Source organism: Macaca thibetana, chromosome 8, assembly GCF_024542745.1.
Source record: "Macaca thibetana thibetana isolate TM-01 chromosome 8, ASM2454274v1, whole genome shotgun sequence".
Taxonomy (NCBI): domain Eukaryota; kingdom Metazoa; phylum Chordata; class Mammalia; order Primates; family Cercopithecidae; genus Macaca; species Macaca thibetana.
Genome location: NC_065585.1, coordinates 2,554,952 through 2,558,673, shown reverse-complemented (window position 1 = coordinate 2,558,673; position 3,722 = coordinate 2,554,952). Strand labels below are relative to the sequence as shown.

Sequence of the window (3,722 nt, the reverse complement as noted above, 5' to 3'; positions counted from 1 at the left end):
GAGCGGGGAGCAGACAGGCAACCCTGCCCACCTAGCACTGACCTGCCCCTCTCCGTGACCGTCCCACGGGAGGGGCTGATCGCGTGAGACCTTATGTGACCCATGTGTCAGCCCTACATCAGCCCCAGGGGGAGGCGCCCTCATCTTCCTGTTTCATCAGTGAGGAGGCTGAGGCTCCGAGAGGCCACACAGTCGGGTGAAGGGGAAGGCCGCAGCCAGGCGGGCCCGGGAGTCTGCACCATGCAGGGATGCTGGACAGGCGAGTCTGGCACGGATCAGGCAGCGTGGAGGCTGTGCTGGTCCCCTACTGCCACCGAGCAAGCAACCACAAATGCAGGGGCTCAGACAGCACGCCTTTCTCGCCTCACGGCTCTGGGGGTCAGGAGCCCAGCCCTGGGGCTCACTGGGCTAAAATCGAGACGTCTGCAACCTACGTTCCCCTGGGAGGTTTGAGGGGAGCGTCCTCTTGCAGCCGCAGCAGGTCCAGTCGTGGTCGCCTAGCAGCACCCGGCCTGCTTCAGGCCCACACCCTGTCTGACTCGCCTCCCTCCTCACGGATCCTTCGGTCACCCTGGGCCACACAGATGATCCAGGACAACCTCCACATGTCAAGGTCCGCTGAGGAGTAGCTCGAGTTCCCTGCGCCCGGGAGCCGAACGTGAGAATGCTGACATTTTGGAGGAGCGTTCTGACTACCACAGGGGATGAGGGAGCTCCGCCAGGTGGAGGAGAGCGAAGGGCTGTGCTACAGAGGAGACGGCCACAGCAGGAGACCGAGTCTGTCCTGGGGCGGCTGGGGGTGGGTGTGGGCATGTCAGGGTGGGGCCTCAGCCTCCTCCTGTGCCTGTAGTCTCGGGAAGACTGAGGATCCATGCCCAGCTGTGAAGCAAGTAATGTGTCCAGGGCTGACCTCCTTGGGACTCACCTGGATGGGAGCAAGCATCAGTGGGGCTTCCTGGAGGAGGCAGCTCAGGCTCCACCTGCAGAGGGTGGAGGATTGGGCTGCAGGGGGAGACACTGGTCAGAGGAAGCTGTGCTGAGAAAAGCCACCGGGGAGCCTGTCACGGTCCCTTCTTGGGGCCTCAGGTGCTGCAGGAAGAATGATTCCAGCTGCCACGGTGCGGGGAGGGGCCGTTAGTGATGGGCTTTAAGGCCAAGCCAAGGGGACCAAAGGAGGCATGGAAGCAGGGGAGTCCCTGGGTACCGGACAGCTCCCCAGGCAGACTTGAGGGGGGCATAGGGCTTGGCAGCCCCAGAATCTCAAGCAGGTCCCAGCCTCTGCTCTGCCAGCTGCCTCTGCTGGGCAACCTCGGGCAGACCCTTCTTCCCACCTCTGGCTGCGAAGCCTGCCTCACGCCAGGGCCACTTCCCACAGGTGCCTCCCTCCCCACCAGAAAGGACCTAGAACCCCCACCCACGCCCCGTCTGTACTTGATAGGGAGGCCCCGGACAGCAACGGATTCGCCTGCAGGCGCGGAGAGGAGCAAAGCCCAGTCGGGCTCCTCGCAGGCTGCAGAGGTTGGGGTGCCCCGGCCTCCTTCTTCCCGTGGAGAGGGCTCCAGGAGACGGAGGGGTCTGAGTGGACCACAAGACTTTTGTTTCATCCAGGAATGAGGAGGCGGCTGGGCCCCATGTCCGGGGAGAACATGTGAACGGAGGAAGCTCCTGGACCAACACCCTCATCCACCACGCCCACTCCCAGGGCGTAGGTCCCATCGTCCCCAGGTCCCCTGAGTGTGGAGAGACATACTGACATTTTCCAGCAGGATTGCACCAGGCACCATGGCAAAACAGGCAACATAATTACGGGGGATAAGAGAAGCTAAAAATAGCCTCCTTCCCAGCCCAGACTCTTGGCAGGGAAGACGCCAGACGAACTTGCAGGAGCCCAGGACCTGGGCCCCCGGGCAGGGGCAGCCTGCAGCAGCACCCCTCACCAGGGAGCGTCCGGCAGCGCCAAGGCAGAAGGGAAGAGTCAGGGATGCCCAAGACACAGCAGGGACACCAGGGGTGGGGTGCAGGGAGGAGAGACAAGGGCACGGCTTCGGAGGATGAGTGGAAGCTCACAGGCACTGACCGTTCCCAGAAGAAGGGGTGGAGCAGCTTCGTGGGTTCCAGGGGGCCATCCAGAGGTAGGCAAAGGTGGTGCCAGAGATCACCTTGAGGGCCTCAGGCCTGGCCCTCCCTCCAAGCTGGAGGAATAGTTGGGAACCGTCTGCAGGGCTCCCCCACCCCTGGTAGACACCCTGGGCTGAGTAGCTGCTGCCTCTGGGGGCAGCCGTGGAGCATCCTGCAGCACCTGTAACTGGCCCCACGTCAAGGCTGTGTACTGGGTGGTGGCTCAGAGAAAGGACAGCGGCCGGACAGACCCTGCTCTTTCTGGCTGAGCCCCAGCTCCCAATGTGGCTCCTCCCAGCCTGACACTTCCCCTCAGGGTCAGAGCCAGGTGTCAGTGGGACCCAGCCATGGACATGGGAAAGGACTCAGGACCAGACAGTGGGGAAGAGACAGGGCCAGGCACTGGGGGAGGGGATACCCACCAGCCCTGGTTCTGTCCAGGGCTGAGCTGAGAAGGAGGCTGAGCTCAGAGGTCACTGAGGCAGGGCCTGTGCCTGAACCCCAGGGCTCGGGGAAGAAGGTGGTCAGAGGGAGGACAGAGGTGGCAGCGGGAAACAGCAGTTGAGGCCAGGCCAGGGTGGGCACCAGGCTGGCTAGGCTGGGGGCAAGGGATGAGGGTGGGGGACCCGGGGAACCCGCCCAATCCTCCCCGGGAGCTTTGCTTTTAAGGGATTCTGGAGGGACCAGGGGGGGCAGGGGAGAGTGGGAAGGGGGCAGGGGAGAGTGGGAAGTGGGCAGAGGGAGAGGCAGGGCTGGGGGAAAGCGGGGACAGCAGCAGCCTGGGAGGGAGCTCCTCGCCCCAGCAGTGAGGCAGGGGAGGGCAGAGCCGGGTGGCCTGACGGTTGGAAATGTGGGCTTTACCCAGAGGTGGTGGCCGGCCCCAGAGGGGCGTGGGCCCAGGAGTTCCTCAGTCATCAATTTTAGCTTTTAAAGATGTTTTTATTCCAGGAGGGAGGTTTCCAGGAAACAAGCAAACAGAAAACAGACGCAAAGGTGCCCCTGTGGAATGTTGCGTAGGATGGAGCCCTGCACCGAGGACGGTGAGGAGGATGAGAGGAAGGGACGACCCGAAATTCCGGAGAATAGAGGTATCTGTCAGAAAGGAGCATGATCACAGTCCCCTGCCATGGAAAGAATTTCACCCTGGTGTAATTTTCTTTTTTTTTTTTTTTTTAGACAGTCTCATTCCTGTTGCTCAGGCTGGAGTGCAATGGCGAGAACAGGGCTTACTGCAGGCTCAACTTCCCAGGCTCGGGTGATTCTCCTGCCTCAGCCTCCCAAGTAGTGTAGCTGGGACTACAGGCGCATGCCACTGTACCTGCTAATTTTATTTTGTATTTTTGTAGAGATGGGGTCTCGCCATGTTGCCCAGGCTGGTCTCAAACTCCTGGGCTCAAGTGATCCTCCGGCATCAGCCTCAGTCTCAAACAGTGCTGGGATTGCAGGCGTGAGCCACCACACCTGACCTTTTTATATATATTTATGTTTTGTAGAGACAGGGTCTCGCCATGTTGCCCAGGGTGGTCTCAAACTCCTGGCTTCAAGCCATCTCCCACCTCAGCCTCCCTAAGTGCTGGGATTGCAGGTGTAAGCCACTGTGCCCA

The 3,722-nt window shown here is 61.4% G+C and overlaps 1 long non-coding RNA gene across 1 annotated transcript; it reads left to right on the top strand.

Moving 5' to 3' along the window:
- Nucleotides 1–2,017: 2,017 nt before the first annotated feature.
- Nucleotides 2,018–3,722, top strand: LOC126961049 (uncharacterized). The gene is made up of 3 exons (XR_007728175.1): nt 2,018–2,132; nt 3,067–3,206; nt 3,295–3,722. It is a non-coding gene; the product is annotated as an uncharacterized LOC126961049 (long non-coding RNA).